Here is a 20,134-nt window from a genome sequence, read left to right on the forward strand (position 1 = left end):
TTCCACGTATAGCAGACAACACTCGGAAACTTAGAAAGTACTTGACAAGAAGGTTCAAAAGAGATGGGATGTATGTGTGGTCTCACGACAGAAACAAAGAAAAATGGCTTAAGATTTGGTATGCTCAAGAGTTAGCTCTGATTTTTGATCTTTATTGCAAATTACCAAGTATGGTAATTCAATAAGTTTTATTGTGTTATCTGTCTATAAAAAAACCCATCAACAAAACTTGAAGATATACAGCATGTTAAGACATTAAGACACCAACATAAAACTAAAACTTAACCTCCAACACTAAAGCACTCTCACTTTGAGGCCTGTTGCATGCCAGCTGTTCAACACTCAATTCACTCCTACTCTAGAAACATGTGGTTGTAATCCCCCCTTTTCACTCAAATTACAAAGCATGTCAGTTTCTGAAGAAACTCCACATCCAGCCACTTTAGAGCATGTGTGTTAATTACAACTCATTTGTGAGTTTCCAAGCAAACTAGACAGGTATTTGAAGCTGTCCAGCCTTGTTGAGGAGTATGAGCTGAGGTCAGAAATTAGCAACCGGTAGGTGCCAAATGATGGTTTTTCTTTATAAAACTCTGTGGGTCACCTGCTGCACATTTGATAACTTTTTAAAACACAACATATCAGAATATTTCTCACGGCATTCATCAGGGTAGTGGAAAGCCCTCCATGTATTGTAGACACTTTGTAGGGTTCTAATGAAGTATTATTTACTTCAGCACCTAGCAAAGCACCCAACCCTTTTTTGCAACTTGTAGGAATTCAATTTTACATTAAAGTCCCTGTTCAAAAGTACAGACAGGCAAGCTTCATCCCCCCAGCCAACCTAACACATATGGCATTGGCTGTAAACAAGTTAGAAATCATATCTACAGATTTGCTGAGCCATTGCCGCATGATCATCAATACTGAAGATACATGCATTGTACCTGAAATCTGTGAGTGGTAATAGAGAACTTTGGTAACTCACGAAAACTGTCAAAATGAAGGAAATCTAAGAGAAGTACACAATAAGCTGTATGTAAACAAGTGATGATATTCTCAAAAAGCTGCAGACCCCATATCTAAAAAGTGAGATGGATCTCCTGTGTAGCCTAATTTGCACTCAGCCGGAGTCAAGCCAGTGATCAGGCATAGCAGAGACTGTGACTGCAGTAGGGGACATTGGCGCTGTATCGGATCAATGGCTTGACCCATTAAGTCACACCACTCCCAGTACCTCATCTAATAAGAGCCGATCTTTGGGAACACCCCTAGCTGACCCATGCTGCTGGGGACAATTACAAGAGAGTGGTCTTTCAGGACCAACGCCCACTTGACCCGGTAGCGTAAAGACGCAGAGGAGATCCACATGATTTAAACTCCTCCCTAAGACGTGCTGACAAGGTTACAGGGTCAACGCAGACATTAACAGGTCAGTGTGTGGCCCACTTGGGAACAATTACTCCCAGTCACAGCTAAGTGGACACTTGATTGAACACGACGGAGGCAGGACACACTTCCCACAGATAACAATCCCCAGAGCCATTTAGGATAAAAAGCCCTTGTGATACAGCCTTTATGGGCAAAATTCATCTTCCTTTTCCCTTTTAAAAGAATGTGAGAGTGTGATAGAGAGCCATTCTCTGGAAGAGATGAGTCTCTCAAAGCATTACCATTTTCTAGCAATACTGATAGCTGCTTATGACACAGAAACAATTACAAGGTGACTGGGAGAAAAAGCTAAACAATGGGATGAGCTGTTAGGATTTAATTTTTCATTCATGAGAAAAACAGATATCTCACAAACGAAAATTGTCTTGCAACAGACTTAGACGGAATACTCATAATTTCAACAGCAGCGCAACAAGACTCTAAACTAGCTGAAGAGCTCGGTGACATAAATGCATCAGTTGCCCACAAATGCCTAACCTCAAATTAACTGGGTTTGTGGTGCAGTTTTTTTTTTTTAATGCTGTTCAACCTTTAACCTAGTGACAATCTGACCCCTCTCCCACCGCACTGACTAAAACTTCGCCTCGAACATCTGGTGTCCTACATGTACACACACAGCAACAAATACACCCCCCGGTTCTGAGTTGTTTCATGTGACAACTCAACAACAAATAGTTGGTGCGTTTCATCATAGTGTGTGGGTTTGATATGTACGGAAAGGAGAAAAAACTAAACAGATGTTTGGGGCGAACTACTGCAGATAAAATAGCAAACTTAGATTATGAGCACCTCTATGTAAAATGGTCACTCCTGTTCTATAGTCTTTTAGTACACAAATAAGCCTTATCGATTCGCGAACACATTTCCCCGGCATTTGCATAAGCTGCGTGTTGTTTGTGGTATTGTTTCTTTTTTCTTTTTTTTTTTTTCAGGGGCTTTGTTTATTTATTTCACTGCGTTAGAAAATCAGTTCCACATTGTCCCTCGATCTGCATCGGTGGCTAGTGCTGCAGCTGTTGGTTGTTAGTGGCTGGAGATGACACAGTTCACCACTTCTCCAGAAGACAGCGAGCCCAGAGACCAGCACAGCTGCAAAGCAGGAAGAGGAGAGGAGAGGAGAGAGGAGAGGAGAGGAGAGGAGAGGAGAGGAGAGGAGAGGAGAGGAGAGGAGAGGAGAGGAGAGGAGAGGAGAGGAGAGGCTTCCACACATTAAATAAGAAGGTAAACAATCACTCTGTTGACAAACTGATATCGCTCCAGAGGCACTGCTCATCACTTTTCTCCCTCTCTCTTTTCTGCATAATAAAGAAGCTGCAAAAAAAAATCACAGAGAAATAGAAATCCTCTCTCTTTCTATCCTGCCCTCCTCACTGACAGATCTCCTTCCAATGCATTTGGGACCCCTGAGGTACAACCTTCTCAAAGAATTTCACAGTGACACAACATTAACCCATTTGCACATGTAGAGAGCAACAGGCTCGCCAGCTGACCCGTTGGTTGTTGTAGCAGTCAGCTTTATTCCCCGGGACCGTTTTGTAACCAAGTGGGCATCATGTGAATACCATCTGGGTACCACTTATTTAAAGCTGGCAGAAGTCCCGCGGCTGCCAGCCTGGCAATGAGGAGAAGGGAATAAATTGCATCATTTACTTAACATGCATTTACAGTTGTGTCCGTTAAAAGCCCATGACTAAATAATTTGTTTTTTTCCGGTGCCAGTTTCTCCTTTCAGCCAAAACTGCGTTGCGTGTGCGACAAACAGAGCAACTGTCAAAGGGCTGATAAAGGAGGTATCGAGATGTTAACCACATGAAATCGCATTTACCACCAAGTATATTAACAGCCCCAAATCCATTTACACCAAAGAAATCTCCCAGTGCGTTATGCACAGCACAGAACCCATAAACAGACAATAAACACATTGTAATTATAATGCCAACTCTTTAATTACGTGTGTCATTTGGGGATGGTCGAGCTCACTAATTGTCAGAGTGATGTGAAAGGACTGGGGGAGGCTAGAAGGAGATCAAGCCTCGGGCCCAATGAGAACCATATTCCCCACTCTCCAAGCGTGTTAGAAGGCAGAAAATTCAATTGGCATGGTTCCAAAGAAGAACAGTCCAAACAGCCTTAATCAGCAGGGACAAACTCCATGCAAATCATTTACATTAGCACAAGTGGAGAGAGCAGAAAAATATCTGAGGAAACCTCAGAACATGAAAGCGAGGAAACTCCTTTCCCTCCTGTAACCTCACCGCCGCATTTATTTATACAGGAAAAAAAAAAAAAAAAAAGAGTGGCTTCAATCACCATTGACCAAACGGTATACTATCTAAAGAAACAACAAAAAAAGGAAAAACGCACTTACAACTACTATTTATCCAGCACTGGAGGAGGATTTTGTAGTCATTTTTTCTATAGAAGAAACCAAAATTACAGCAAAGAAACTTGGTATAGATATTTTTTATGCTGTATCTTTCATTGGACCAGTTGCCTGACAAAATACTTTCTCTACAGTTTCTTCTGTGTCACTATGTCGCCTCCTCACAAGCTCCAACACATCAGAATTAGCATATGAAGCCATACTGGTAAAGCAACAATTGCTTGCAGTGTTTCTATCACTGTATATGTAATCTTTGTTTATAATGTTGATAAAGTTTATTGTGTTTTTCCTCTTTTTGTCAACATTGGTGTATGGCCTTCTTGTTTGAATAAACTCTGCTGGAATGGTCATTGGACAAAACAGTGCACGGATTTGGTGCAATTACATATGGTGCATCCAATGTGAGCTCCACATGGTCACTGGTCGACTGACTGGCCAGCATGAACGGAGACGTCCTAGCATCTGGCCATGTAGAAAGGTTGATTAAGATGTGTACTATGAGATAACACATCACACAAGACAATATAAAACCTCACAGTGTCTGCCCAGCTTTCAATGTTAGCCCTACTAGCATGGAGTCGCTAATAGAAAACAAGTGGTGCACTGGCTAAACGTTAGGGTTAGTGTAAGCGTGTAAGTCACACTCCAGACTTTTCTTTCCAGGAGTTCGATTACACAGATGAACACACATCTGACAGAATTTGTTTGAATTACAAGGCCTATCAAAGGTTAGTCTCATACCGAAACTGAACATCCTGTACGGAGTGGTTTGAGACGCATAACCGTATCGTTGCATCACTATTGGTATTTAAGGGTTTCAAAAAAAAAAAAAAAACTACACAGATATGTTGAGATTTGGCAGTTTGGTATTTAATTCCTGTCATTTACTGACTGACACATTCACTGATACCCACACAAGCTTATATCCACTGATTTATCCAGTATTTATACACATCAGCAAGGAGTGATTTGAAACTTTCTACTGGTGCTTTTGTGTGTTCTTTGCTTTGACTCAGGGTTGCTATTATCATGTAACCACTACACTACACACGACTATTTTAATTAAATACTTAAAAGACAGCTTTTCTTAAAATTACAAAAGTGTTAAATTTTGTAAACATCTAAGAGCCCGACTGCTATAAACATCAGTGAGCCATACGCATTAAAAGGAAACATTCCTATTTTCTTCTAGAAGTACAGAAAGAGTTAAAAAGCACCCGAGGACATGAAAAATCAAAGTATGCAAAGTTTCATCTGCTATATTTAGCAATTCATCCAGTTATTTTGGACGTAAGTAGAGTCACTTCCTATATTCAACATTTAGAATACATTTTTTTAGAGGTTTTTTTTGAGCATCTTTAAGAAAACCAAATGGTATGCGCCGATTCATAGTAAACAAACACAAATCCTGCACGGTATTTCACAACGAAAGGGATCCCTTCCACAGATATTAAATTTACGGTCCGCATGCTGATTACAAAACACAGGTAACTTCAGTCTATTTTTACGTCTCTTGAACTTGTGGATCAGAGTCCAAACAAGGAGTTACCTTGAATAGCCTATAATATTAACATATACAGTTTATGGCAGTAAATGTGGTGGACAAAGATCACAGAGTGAATTACTCAAACCGCCGTAAGTACAGTGAAGCCTGAAAACACTCTGTGAGATGACATCTCACGCATGAATCATCAGCCGAGCAAATGTCAGTTAGGCAATGAGAAACTGTCTCCACCATTGTTTACATATTGACTGGCACTATGTGGTTGACCGTGATGAGAGCAACACACAGCATCGAATGGTATGATCTCACTTGGTGGAAAAAGAGCTGTCACTGTGAATCTGGTACGAGGGTGTGGCATTGCAATCAATGAAGGTGGAGAGACTTAAACACAAACAAAACAAATCTATTATTGGTTCCCCGGCATGAAATCATACATTAGCTAAGCTCATACTGAAACAGTCGATCCGTACGCCAGTTACTCTACAATTTACTGCTCAAATTGTTCTCACCTCTGCTTTTTCCATTCCTCTGTCTATGTGAGGTTCAACTGAACACTTCACTGTGCCCTGGAAGGTCTTTTTACACAGGATCACTATTGATAAAAGAGATCAGAGTGACTGAGTGAAAGAGAAAGAGTGCATGAAGGATACAGAATTTTCATCTACTATCCATCTCATATTCTAATGTAGCCATTATGCTCTAAAAAGAGACTGCTCATCTATTCATTTTATGGGGCATTTGCAAAAAAGATGACACTGCAAGAGGGTTGGTCGGAGTGATTAAAATTCTTTGAATTAGCCCTTCAATCACTGCATACAATTGCGTATAAAGTACACAGAAATGCACTCAAAAGCCTGGCCCGGCTCCTCTCTGTAGTAGGATATGAAAAGATTGATTTACTCATTTCTCACTATGAGTTGTTTTCAGTGTGAGGAATTGATTGGTCAACACATTAAAAGCTTGTACATCATGCACTCCATACACACAACATGAAAAGGCTTTTAGAAAAATATCCAATACCTCACAACAGCTGATTGCTTAAACCGCGCCGTATTTACAGTATTTACAACAGGTGCAGTAAAATTCCCAACCAAACGCTGTAAACATTAAATGGTAAATGGTTAACAGTAGCGAGGCTGGAGGAAAGCAACTCTGGAACTTGACGTGCATGAAGCAGAAGGCGCTTTCATGTCTCTTGTCAGCGTCACGCTATGACTCCGATGTTTCACAAACTCTGTACTCATAGACCGTGGTCATATCGCACTTTGCAGAAATAACTGGATTTTTTTTTTTAAGCTATTTTACCATACAAAGCTACATTTACCTTACATGTACATGAGAATAAATAGAACATAAAACACATCTGGTCCCCTTTCATTCCCATTATTCAATGCTGTGGAACATGTTCTACTCTTGTTTTTAACCCACACATAAGCCACTTCTATCGCGGAGACAATTTTTGGCGCGACTGGTTATCATCACCATGTACAGAGACTCAGACGTGAAACTGGTGATCTAGTCACATCACTGCTGAGAACACAAATAGACATTTTCTCATGCTTTTCATTGTACTACCTGGAACAAAATAAGTGCCAAATAAAGTTTCAGTTCTAGTTTAGTTTCTCTCTCTCGTCCACCTACTCATACTCTGGTTCTTCGTCTAGCTAGCTGCCCGTCTTTTTTTAGACTAGTTGGGTAGCCACCTTCAAAAATGTCTTGTAAGCCACAATAACAATCAACAAGATTTCCACTGCTAACATAAAGGGTGTGTTCGCCCATTCATAAGAAAGCTGGGCAGTGTCAGGTTCATAAAGCTAAGTCAGCATTACTCATTCAGACTGCAAATGCTAGTTTATGAAAGAGATATTCAAGAGCTTATGTGTAAACTTGTGCTCTTGTACAAAAGCTGATCACTAAACTCCACAAAGTCTATCCTGTTTTACAACATCTAACTCCTCGCTGTTGTCTTTTCCTCGCTACTGTAAACACACATTTTTATTTTTGACAGGTCACATTTTACACATGAGCTGCGTGCCTATTGTTACTGCCTGCTGCAATGCCACCTGAGCACATGTGTACAAGTGTATGCTTAAGAGGAAAGAACACAGTGGTTTAACGAAACAGGAATACTACCAGTGCTAGATTATCACACTAAATGCTGCTAAAGCTCCTCTGAAAATCATTCAGACAGCGTTTAACATGAAATGACAATGAACATTTAATTGGTTAAACTGTACAGCTATGATTAATTAGTAATTTAGCATTTCATTTCACTGAAGCTTTAACTTTGCACGTTTCTCCTCCTCGGTGTAGTCATATTGTTGACTTAACTGCTGTTATGATCGGTTACAAGAGTTTCCCTCTGCTAATTTTGTGACACCTTCCTCCTATCTCTGTTTCCGCGAGTTTCGAAAACAAAAAAGTATGTGAGTGTTCATTTACATACTGCACAAACTGACCAAATACATAACTTCATGTGACAGTTTAGTACAATAACAATTTAGCACTCATGTCAGGAGCGACAACTGTATTTATCTGGCTGTGCAAATGTAGCAAATGCAGCCGCTTCCCTCGCTTCTATCTGCTGCAAAAAGACAATAACTTTGCGGTAGCGGCACAGCAGGATGATGTGTTTTCCACTCATAATGGGGCACAGATTTTCCCAATTTCTACTCCTGACTGTTTCAACTCGACACTTGCTACATGTTACATGGCGGACTGCTGTGCTTGCTGTTGTATGATTCGGGTGAGACCTTTGCAGGATCGGCGGCAACCAGTGCGGCTGTCGCCTCCCATCGAAAAGGGACTTTACACACATCCGCAGCCTCAGATGCTGAGCCACACTGTGAAAGCCACAGATCTATCACACCTGACAAAGGATCTTTGTGTGGATCTCTACATTGTGCTCATTTGAAAAACACAAACCCTAAAATATTGAATATCCGGTAGTGTAGATAAATCTAATCACCTAAATATGGTTGTAAAAAAAAGGTTGTCACTGTCGTCTCAACATAATGTTTTTGACTAGAAGTCAACGAGTGTGTGCTACTTGAAAACTAGGGGGCTAAAGAAGGACGATCCCACACATAGATATTTCTAGTTCGGGACGTGATGGCTGTAATAAACAAATCATGGCTGGGACTTGAATTCATCATGAGGTTCTTTACATTTTACTGAGGTCTTCACACTGAAATTCTTCTTGAGAAAGCAAAATCTTAAGACAGCTGCAATGTATTTCACTGACAAAACACGCTTGAGCAAAGTTAGTCAGAATATTCTATGAGCTGAATTTAATGTAATGAATATAATCAAGTATGGTAAGAGTTGTAAATGGGACACTGTGCAATACTGTCTGTCCCTGTTCAAAATATTTTACATTTCAACGAGTGTAAAACTTAAATCAGGAGGACAACCTTCCAATAAGCAATCATTAAATGAACAGTTATTATAATTATTTTACAAAATCAAAATTCTGTATTTAAAAAAAAAAACATCATCTCTAGATATTATATTAGAAAATAAACAGGCTTAATCTAACTTACTTGTTTGCAAATACAAATTCTGAAGCACATGAATAATGATCATCCAGCGCTCACAAAGTTAGAGACAACAAAACTAAATGACAGCACTTCTTTAATCGCAAAAACAACAGGGGAAAAGTGTTTATCTAGTCAGCACATGCAGCAAATGGCGAGTCACACTATCTGCCTCAACACATAATTCCATCCCGAGCTAATCTATTGACCGAAATGATAAACAAAAAAATAACTCCTGTGAAAATAACCATCTCCAACTGAGTGGTTTGGGAATGGAGCCCCACCCTGTTTACAACACCGAGAACAAAAACAAACTCCCTCAAAGGAGCCCAGGCAAATGCAAGTCACACACTCCAACCAATACAGGCAAACAACAACAATGTCTTGAAGATCTACTGGGAGAGCGGGCTATCAAACAACAGCAGCCTGCACACAAACAAGGTGTGCATCTCTCTCTGTGTTAGAGAGAGCGAATTGGAGAGCGAGAGAAAGTGTCTGTGAGAAAAGAGAAAGAGAGAGAGGGAGAGGGAGGGAGAGAGAGAGAGAAAGCGAGAGTTAGTGTGAAAGTGGAATTGAGTAGCAAACAAAGTCAAATACCACCCGCACCACCCCTGTTCTCAGGTCAACTGTATCATCAGGAGTCAGGGAAGATACCGTCACCACCTTCCATGAATAGCTCACAAAACCACATCAGTATGACTTCACCATGGCAAACACAGCAGTTTGAGAACACTCTCCCTCAATATCCAGGGGACTCTGAAAGAAGACGTAATGAATCTCAGTTAACAAGGCCATTATCAGAGAGGGAGCTACATCATCAGGAGGGACTCCAAATCCATAAGGCCCTTACATCCACTGGCCTTTTATTGTTGCTATTAACTGCTCAGGTATGCTGTTAACAATTGTACAAAAAAAGAAAAACTCACCGAGATAAAAGTATCATGTGTTTGATCTCACACTGTACATCATCACAGTAAACAATGAGACTGTATAAGGGACATGGGCCCAATTAGCCATCTCTGCTCTCAGCTGTCAAGTGTTTAAACAGCCTGCTAGGATGATAATAGTAACCTGCATACTTTCATCTGTGCTCCAGACTCATCAGCATGGTAGCACCTTTGCTTAAGCGCTGCACTGCATCTTGGGTAATTACTGTTTCCCAATTACCTCCCAGCTGGTAAATATATATCAAATAAACAAGCAACAACCCGTCAATTAGGAGCAGCCTTTCATAATGGGGGTTCAAAATGATGTTTTATGTACAGACAGAGGAAAGCAGTGAGAAAAGGGAGCATTCAACTTCAAAGTGAACTTTTATCTGTTAACTATGGTTAACAGTACATCTGAACATAACAGTTTGTAAAATAATTAAATCACATGTGGGGTTTTTTTGAGGCAATTAATATGCAGCCCTAATTAAAAGGTGTTCTTAATTGCCAACAGGACAAAGCATACAAACATGGGAACGGTGCATTCCACAAAGAAAAGGACTTAAAAACGAAACGTGGCCTTTTCTTCACAGACAAGTGAAGAGGGACAGTAACATTGTTGAATTCAATGGCAAAAAAAGAACAGCTGCAGTAACCGTCTGTCAACAAAATTTGCATTGCTGCTTTCTCCTCATCTCCATTACTCTCTCCTGTCTCTCCTCAAGCCCACGGAGCTGCCGGCTCAGATCTGAGTACTCTGATGGCTTATCACATAGCGAGCAGCAGGCTAAGCCGGAGTGATGCGCCCAAAAGACATGATCAAAGCACACCAACTTTCCACCCAGCAATGATGATGGAAGAGCAGGCCCTGCCATGTTATGTTTCTTATTAGGCTGGGACTGCCAACTGAAAACACAGCCAAGAAGTCAAGGATGAGGCCCCTAAAAAAATGTCTTCTGCAACCCCTATTTTACATTATGTGCCTACTACACTTACCAAGCTGTAAGTAATAATCTGTGACATTTTCATATTAGTAAATGTCAGCTTTGCTGCTCTTATTCTACACTGATGTAGCACAGTAATGATTTAATCTACAGCCAGGCAATGAAATCTTTTATTCTTTCATTTCATTCAGTGCTTACTGTTAACATCCGCCTTGCTATGTATTTTAACTCTTTGCTGCAATTAAGAGTCTTTCTTGTTGTTGCAGTTGAATTTTTTCGCAAAAGCAGAGGAACTTTCGAGATAGTATGAGAAGCCGCCACAGCTGAAAAGAAAAAGAGCAGAGCGGCGACACAAGAAACTAAAACTTCATAAACAAAGAAACTATATGACAGATCTAACCACAATGTTTGACTGACAAGTGATTCCTGGCGAAGGTACGAAGCCGTCAGACCACACGACTTGTCATCGCAATATTAAAAACATGAGTTTAACCTTTACGAATTACAGTTTCTGAATGATGCTTCTTCTTGCATTATCAGGTCACATTGTCTCTTTTACATAAATATCACATCCCACATCAGTGAAACAGGCCACCTCTTCAACATACGTACCGCCATATGAGTAATTCCAACATTAGCCGTCCCAGGAACTCAACAGTCCCAACTTCATTATTTTGCTGTTTTTCTCACCTAAATTGCTAGGAAGCAGAATTACTTACTGAAAGCTGCAATGATAGGCAAAACGATAAACCTCCGGCTCTGCATCACTTTGTGACGGGTAGAGGTGTATTCTAGACAACTAATAAAACCGCTATCTTTTTATTTTTTTTTGCAGATCTAGGCCTAATTATAGATGTTGGTGTTTGAGCCGTCTGTACACGTTATTGAACTTTAAACCAAAAGAAGAATAATCACTTACAGTTCTGACGTAACCAACTTTCACTAGCGGCTTCAGATCGTTTTCAAAGCGGGTCGACTTCACTTCCTTTCCATGTTGCCCTGGAATGACAAACAAAACAGAACGTGAGTATCTCGGGTTACATCAACTTTGCAGTGTAAATATTAATCAATGCATATGTGACAGAAGCATTCCCTTAAAAACGAAAGCAGCATCTATCAGCCCATCCGAGCAACATCACAAACACACACACACACACACAGACTGGACAGCTGATAGAAACAGGTGCCGAGGTTTCGTCTGGCAGCTGAGCACAGCTTGTAGCATATGTCTGAGCCCCTCATGTCTGGACGAAAATGTTTGCAGCCTACCTGCATCCTTCCCAAAACAGACTAGTGTTGTGATATTGAAGAAACGGAGATTTTAGGTTATTTTATATGCTAAGAGGCTCGTTTAAAGTGAGAAAAGGGGGTGGTATGAATAAAAATACCACGATTAAATTGTGTATAATGCTTGGATGGACTAAAAAAAAGAGAGAGCAAGAGATGGGAAGAAACTAAATTGCACTTTGTCTTCCAGTTATAAATTATCACATCGTCAAAAAATGTAGACATTTTCCAAACTAGCCAACTTTTGTTTTGCTTTGACTAACCAAAAAGAAATACCCCAGTTCCAGCGCCCTTTAATTTTTCTGTCATTTTCTTATTTGAGCCCATCTGCAACACTTTCCCTGTTGTGAAGTAACAGATGAAATACATTTTACTTCAAAAATCTGTCCCAAAAACTTGATAACTTTTATCATTAGAAAAATATTGGCTTACATTAAAAAGAGATTATTTCCTGTTTTCATAAATTAATTAATGAATAGTAGCAATATAGTTATACAGCCCATCTAGCCCAATTCAACTGCACACAGACCAATTATTTATCATAACAACGCTACTTTTATCCGAAACCAACACAACAACAGCTAATTTAATGCACCAACTTAACAGATAAAAACTAATCAGACACAACACACTTTGATATTTTCCAACAATGAACGAGCCGTGTTCCAGTGTTGTACTGTATTCATAAAACACAACACCAGTAGCAAATTCATTTTGTAACTCAAGTTAATTGATTGTAATTGCATGCTCCCTCTCTTCCCATGCAAGCGGATGACATTTTTTGTCAGCATCCCTCCCTTTATTAAGGACAGATGACAGTAGAAGACAGTAATTAATGGTTGCATGAGTTAATGGCCATCCTGAGCATTTTGCAGTCTCCATAGAGACTGAGGAGCTGCAGAGAGCTCACCTGAAGCTGTCCACTCTCTGACCAATCGCCTTCCCTGGCATGGAGAACCGTCTGCCTGGGCACGCCACAGGGGCCGGGACACACTAACCTTTACCCTGGAAATATTGTTCTGCTTTCCTTTGTTATCACTTCCATTCATGTAATACAGCACTAATGAGCGTGCTGCACTCGTATTCATATTGCCGGTACTCTTCCCCCTTTGTGCTTGTGTGAATCAAACATGCAAAAATCACATGACAAATTCATTTACCAGAAAATTCCCTTTATTCATCTGTCACTTGTCTCGCTTTGTGCAAAAAAATGTTTCGAGCAACTGGTTCGAGGGCGTCTTGTATCTGAAATCGAATGAAGGGCGAAGCCAGCAAATAAATCTGAAAGAAACAATATAGCAAATGCAGAACCTTATTCCCACACTGGACCGAAAATAACTCTCCTTATCATTCAGCTGCAAGCAAGGGTGCACAGTCAGTTTACAGCCCCTCTGTACCCAGCACAGGGTATTTCAATGTGTGTTCACAAATACTGAGCCGTCAGATGAAAGAGAGGACCGCTCCACTCAGGGATGGGAGTCCTCACACTGAATGCATGAGTGACTGATTACTTTCTTACCAGTTGAACCTCAGCTCTCCACAAAGAAGAGCCTTAGCCCAAGCCTGAAGAGGCCAAACTAGAAACAAGGGCTTTCCAAATAATACAAAATCACAGATTGGTGCATTAAGCATCTTGCGTCATTACAATGCATACAGCTGTTCTTCCTCAAATTTCAAGCTTTTTGCCCCAACCCACCGCCTCCCCCCCACACACCCCAACTCAATTTATTCAGTCGTAGCATGTGGCAGACAAAGTACAGTCATTCTTGTTTCTAGAAGCAGACGCGGGGGACGGTGTTGGGTTGTTCCCATCAGAAACAGCGCAAGGCTGAGTGTCTGTATGTAATAGCTGTGTCAAACAGCAGGCCCGGAAAAGTTGCAAAGAAAGTTCATCCTGTGTTTTAAAACCTAGGTCAGCATTTGCGAAGGTCCATTTCTGCATAAGTGAGCACACAAACCCCAGTGCCTGTTCAAATAGTCTGCAGCTCTCTCTCAGGCAGCTCATGACAACAGCCCAGCAGCAGCACTGTTTGATCTCCAATGTTTTCCTTAATCTGGGTTGTCAAGGTTCGCTTGTTGGAGGCTGTTTACTTTACTTCTCCTACAAAAAAGTGTTTTTTTCCCCTCAGACAATGACTAATCCAAAGACCAAGGAGGAGGGAGCACTGCCAGCAATAGTTGTTAAAGCTGCAGTTTCCCTTTTGTAAATTTTCAGATGGTTTTAGTGCTGCTGTTGCCAGATGCAGACGTACTGTATAAAGCATCACGGCAATATTTCATTCTTGTAGGTACGCAGTTTATAATGAGTAGGTATGTGTGCTCTCTATCTTCATTTATTTATAAAATTAGAAAGCATTTTTGTGCAAATCTGTCTTAATTAGAGAATGTATGATAAATCAGGAGGGATTAAGTACATTAGACAATATGTTTATGTCTGTTTCCAAGCTGTCAAACCATCAAATCCATGGGGTTTGTCACAAGTGTACTCAATACACCTGTTCCAAAATGTTAACACAAAAAAGCGTCAAAACACTGGAAACATAAGTGTATTTGATAGCTACAGTTAAATAATAAAATAAAGTATAGCATTCCTGTATTAGGATATCACACATAAGTAAAAGCAGCTTACTCCACTATAGCAACAATTGTTAATTAATTTAAAAAATAATAATAATTAAACCCTATTTTTCACAAGTCATAGCAAAGTCATCTACAACTCCAGCCAATTTACATTAAAAAAAAAACTGTACGCCACACCACATCTGACTCAATAAAAACCCAGCAAACTTTGAGAAAAACCAGCAATACAGGTAGAAAAAAAAACAACACTTACACTTTAAAAGTCCAAATGCAGTTTCAGGGTATCAAAGCTATAATTAAAAAATTAATCCTACAAATCTATTGATGAAAAGTTAACTATGAGGCGACAATCGGCGTGTGTTTTTGTACAGCCTTATCGCTAATGCAGGCGAGCCACAGCGAACAACAGAGAAGAAGAAAAAACAAAACAATAATGATGGACAGCCAAAATAAAGGCACTCTGCCTGTTAGCTTTAGCGGCATTACGGTTAATATAGCTTTACTTTCGGGGCACTTCTCATGCCTTTGCTGCGGTCTTTGGGAGTTTGGAGGACAGCTAACACGTGGGGAAAAGCTCCTTCCCTGGTCTTACTCCAAGAGAAATCACGGCACTCAAACTTCCCTTCCACAATGTAAACTTTTTTTTTTTTTTACGGCGCTAACATTCCCGTAACAGGTAACGTTTAATTGCGGGCTAGTTAGCCGCTATCGCTAACTAGCTTACTTTATAACCACGTAGCATTAATTGCTAAAATACTTTTTTCTCTTCCCCCCCCCTCACCCTCTCAAAGGTGCATTTCCACCCTCAGGGTCTCATGAGAACTAAGTTAGAACTTTCCAACAACCCAAAAAAAAAGTAGAGACACAGTTAACATTACCACCAGCCATTACGCGACATTATGATAACACAGGTGTTTGTTTATTTGTTTATTTGTCACAATCTCGGCAGCTACATTAAAAAAAAAAAACCGACAAGACAAACTCCGTGGTGTGTGTTTCGAGTGCAGCAGAAGCAGCAGCAGCAGCAGCAGGTATCTAGATACGAAACAACAAAGCTAAACATTTATGATAATAGTGAAACTTACCGGATTGTAGGGGAGGATTTAAAAAAAAAAAAAATACAACACAGCTTTTTACGGCAGCTAACAAGCGCACGCGGAGGGTGCCGATTTTTTTTTTTTTATTTTTTTTTTTAAGCTAAGTACGAGATACCGGAGCCGCCGTGCACGCGAGCTTGTGTACCGAGAAACGCATGCGACAACAAATCACACCGTAAATAACCGAAATATTCCTCCGCTCTCCTCGGTTTGTTGGTGGAGGTGGTGTTGGTGGTGATGGTGGAGAGGAGGTGGTGGTGGTGGTGGTGGTGGCAGAGGAGGGGGGGAACTAACGAACTTACTTAACTACGAGAGAAAGAGATGATCTTACCGAGGGCGTCGAAATAAGAGCCAAAAAAAAAAAAATATTTCAAAAAAAAAAATGTGGAGTTTCACACTCGCTGCCTGCCGGTGTTGTCTCGCAGAGGGGGGAAAAAAAGCTCCTTTTTTTTCTTAATGTTATTAGATTTTAACACGCCGAAGATACACGCGAAAAAAAAGAAGGAGGAAAGAAGAAGAAGAAGAAAAAAAAAAAAAAAAGGAAGAATCGCGGATTTGGATGTTTTTGTTTTGATGTCCGTGACGTCATATCCACCTGCTGGGTAAACAACGCTCATTGCATTGCAGATCCCCTTCATAGAAACATCACAAGTACAATTCAGCAGCACTTAGTGGCACTTAGTGGGTCCTTTCTATGGGGAAATGTAATGATATGCATTAGTTTTAGCAGAAAGTGTGACAGGAGAGAGGGGGCTGTCAGAAAAGCTAAAATGTCTAAGCTGACTAATTACAACTGAGGCAGAATGAACTTCTATTATTTCAGAAAATTCTCCTCTTTTTTTTTTTTTTTTTTTTAAGCTAGGGTTCATCATAACTCTTCCAAAGCCTCACTGCCAAAAAAAAAAAAAAAAAATGAAATGCTCTGACATAATCATCAAAGATGTTTTAATCTCAGCTGTGAGGAGTTTTAACCATTAAAGAGGGTCGTGGTATTATGCTTTTTGAGGAGTGTAGATAACCAGATTACAGGTTCTTTCACTGTAATAATAATAATTTCTAACATGTGGGCCAGTGCTGTGGAGTATTTCGAAGGGACACACAACTAACTAAATTTAAGTTATGGAGGATTTCTCTTGCTTGCTGTAGTTGTTGTGGTTGCAAAGTTTTGGTCACTCAGCAGCAAGAAGTGTAAAAAATATTATAATATTACTCAGTTGCCCCAGAAGAAAAGAACGGGCCAGTTCAACAGCCCAGTTAACACTAATTGTAATGCAACATTAACTTCAAGAGAAAATATTTTAAGTCTTTTTTTTTTGTCCTTGATCAAGGTCTGAGAAACACAGCTCATTTCACTGTAAACGACATTACATTTATCATGGCTGCATCTGAGAGGCATGCTGCTGGTGAACCTCTCACCAGAGGCTGTTTCTTGGTAGACAGCGCCACCCTCTGACCATACCGGGCCACAGGAAAAACGTTACTACAATATAGTATTTCTATCAAATAACAACTTAATTTGTGGTATTAGAGTTTATGGTAATTTTGCGTAACATTATTGATTATTTTAAAACAACCTACACTATCTTCTACCTACATTTTCTGTAACAACCATTGCTTTTGATGTATGGCTGTTTGTTGTTTTTTTATAAATACTCTAACATATCTCAGATCTTCACTTATGCATCACAGATTTAGCTTCAGATTTTAATAATTTTACAAGTATATCTTTCATATCATACAATTAATCGTTTAAGCCTCTTACTAGTTTTTCTTATCATTTATTGGTTCTAAAAAAACAGCAGATGTTATGTTTGTGTACACTACACATGAGCTACTGTAGCTGCTCAGTGACTGGCACCAGATGCAAATTATTACAACGATCACAAATAACAGTCTCTTTGCCACTTTTTTGCTGTTAAGTTCATGACCTCTTACTTTTCATGCTCCAGCTCTGCTTCTAAATGACCCATCGATCACTTGACACCGAATCCTTTATTCTCAAAGTTGCTCCCATCAAAGTCTTCCTCCATCAAGCAGCCCTCTGCTCTGCTGCAGTGACCCCGACACCAGCAGCGCTGCACCAAATGTGACAGCAAACCAATGTTGTCTGCATTCTGTCGTAGCAACAGTGACAAACAGGAAGCATCACAAACTATTTTCTGTTGCTTGTTAAAATACTCTACACACACACACACACACACAAAGACCTTACAAACATTTAAGAAAAAAAAAACATGTGAAAAACAACAATGGTGGTTCTCCAGAAAAAGGGCAGACAGGCTTAAATAAATAAAATTAAAGTATAACAAGGCCCCAAGATTACGTGTTTAAGGTTTAATGTGTATTGTATATGCACAGTGACAGATATAGAGCTAAAATGCCTCATTATATGTATTATTAATATGCCCTATGTGCTGTAGCATGTAGAATGAAAGCACACAGAGACACTGTATGGTCTAAATGTGTTGCATTTAGTGACACCACGGAGAAGCCAAAGTGACACACGTGTCCTTCAAGCCGTTCAACAGATAAAGTTGAAATTGACTTCATGATGCTTTAGGACACAGAAAACTCAAATATTCCCTCACAAGATGTCACATTTAGCCAAATAGCCACAAAGAGAGGGAGTTTTTCATTAAAAAGTGTAATTAAATGTATGTATATCTACATTTTAAACACAGATGCATGAAAGAAAAAACATCGGCATCTAAAATATTTCAGACTTTTCAGTGTGTCTGTATTCTTGATGCTATTGTCCTGTGATATAAACACAGAGTTCCCGTAATAGTTCTAACAGATGTGCAGTTTCATTATAAATTGTGTATTGCGGCATCCTTTCATAGGATTATTGTTTTTTTTTTTCCGCCATAAGGTTGTAAACACGATTGTCTGGTGTAATTAATGACAAAAAGCCAAATGTATGTACAGACTTATGAAGGTAATCTAACGCCTAATCTTAGCTTTTTAATTCTTCACCGGCTTGATCTGCATGTCAATACCGGATCCGTGAGCTCAGCGGAGCCCAACAGCCACGCGGCCGTGTCTGAATTTATTATCGTGTTTTGTTGGTGTCATGCTGGTGATGTGTTGTGTGGATTAAGGCCCCCGACTTGATGGAGTGCAGTTACAAATTAATTGAGGATCACTATCAGTTACGTAACAGCCTCTCCACACATACGCGTGCACACAACAAAGTAATTAGCTTTCTGTTAATTAGGTAATTAAGCAAATGAATAGGAGCTCCTCTTGATTTCCAAAGGGGGATGGATGGCTTTTATACGGTGTTTTAGCCTCGCTGCTGGGGGCTGTGGCATTCAACACGTAATGAAAGAAAGAGGACTTCTGGAGGAAGTGTGCAGATAATGACCAGTGAAGGACGTTAAATGAGTAAAAGTAGGAAAAAACAGCAGGAATTAGGTTACCTTAGGCTGCATTCTGCCATTGAATATATAAGTGGACAGCACTGTATCAAGCCCCCAAACTTAAGAGCCAAACAGGAATCTGTTGAAGGAGGATTTTCTGTTAAAACTTAGCAAGTTAATACCACATCTATTACATATCTGTCCACATGCATTAATAATACGGATATTATTTACTTAAAATGACACTTTAATACATTTCTGATGCTGCCAAAATTTTGACTGCATTCTTTGATTTTTTTTTCCAGCTGTAAAATATTCTTGCGCTTTGTTTTGGAAGTTGAACAAATAGTTTTTATACAGCATACAACAGGCGTGAGTACACCCTCAAAGCAACATCACTTAAATGTCAAATGATTCAAAACTGCCACTAACCATGTAATTTATAAGTTAAAGAGTGGATTGTTTCCTCTTATGAACAATCAGAAACAAATACTTTGGAAAGACTATATTGATGATTATATAGTCCTAACAGTAGAAAGTCAGTGCAACAAAAGTAAACACTCCTGCGATCACTGAAGTTAGAAAACCTGTGACAGCTGAAACCAAACTGAGCACACTTGTAATCCCCAGTTAGCCTAAGTGCATGAACATGGTTCTAAAATGACCTGTGAACACCAGAACTTTCTCAGTTTTTGACCCATAAACTGTGTCTACCTAGATGTCTGCATCATGGCTTCACATGGTGACTTTGCAATGATGGTTTGATAGTTGCAGCAGTAATCAGGAGGTGTAGAACAATCCGAAATACCATTAATCAAAGCTGCAGTAGCCGTCTTCCTAAAATGACGTCAGTCGACAGTGCTCTCGCTCGCTGTTTGGTGTAAAACTGCAAGTCTAATTTTGGGAGCACATTCTTTAGTCAGATCAGACCGCAAGATAAATTTATTTGGCTTAGATGGGTCCAGGGCTGCAAGGTGGCGCAGTTGGTAGCACTGTTGCCTCGCAGCAAGAAGGTCGCCGGTTTACGTCCCGGTGGGGGAATCTTTCTGCGTGGAGTTTG

The 20,134-nt window shown here is 39.9% G+C and overlaps 1 protein-coding gene across 5 annotated transcripts in view; it reads right to left on the minus strand.

Moving 5' to 3' along the window:
- foxp1b (forkhead box P1b) overlaps window positions 1–16,226 on the minus strand; it is a 146,242-nt gene extending 130,016 nt beyond the window's left edge. For 2 of the 5 annotated variants that reach the window (XM_008279243.1, XM_008279240.1), the window contains exons 1-2: window positions 15,701–15,981; window positions 11,668–11,747 (exon numbers count right to left, since the gene is read on the minus strand). The gene's annotated coding sequence lies outside the window, so the exon portion shown is untranslated. Of the gene's footprint in view, window positions 1–11,667; window positions 11,748–14,868; window positions 15,286–15,700; window positions 15,983–16,043 lie in introns of those variants that run through there. The other 3 variants (XM_008279241.1, XM_008279244.1, XM_008279242.1) reach the window with 3 other exon arrangements.
- Between the last annotated feature and the right edge of the window lie 3,908 nt (window positions 16,227–20,134).

The sequence above is a fragment of the Stegastes partitus genome, unplaced genomic scaffold (assembly GCF_000690725.1).
Source record: "Stegastes partitus isolate 25-593 unplaced genomic scaffold, Stegastes_partitus-1.0.2 Scaffold150, whole genome shotgun sequence".
NCBI lineage: Eukaryota > Metazoa > Chordata > Actinopteri > Pomacentridae > Stegastes > Stegastes partitus.